Source organism: Solanum tuberosum, unplaced genomic scaffold (genome assembly GCF_000226075.1).
Source record: "Solanum tuberosum cultivar DM 1-3 516 R44 unplaced genomic scaffold, SolTub_3.0 scf00639, whole genome shotgun sequence".
NCBI lineage: Eukaryota > Viridiplantae > Streptophyta > Magnoliopsida > Solanales > Solanaceae > Solanum > Solanum tuberosum.
Window position 1 is genome coordinate 9,141 of NW_006239554.1, and position 202 is coordinate 9,342.

The following is a 202-nucleotide window of genomic DNA, read 5'->3' on the forward strand; positions in this document are numbered from 1 at the left end:
GAGGGTCCTGCTAAACTAAATCCCATTATGTAGGAGGGTCCTGCTAATCTAAATCTCATTATGTAGGAGGGTCCTGCTAATCTCATTATATAGGAGGGTCATGCTAATCTAAATCTCATTATATAGAAGGGTCCTGCTAATCCAATTATGTATGAGAGTCCTGCTAATCTAAATCTCATTACGTAGGAGGGTCCTGCTAATC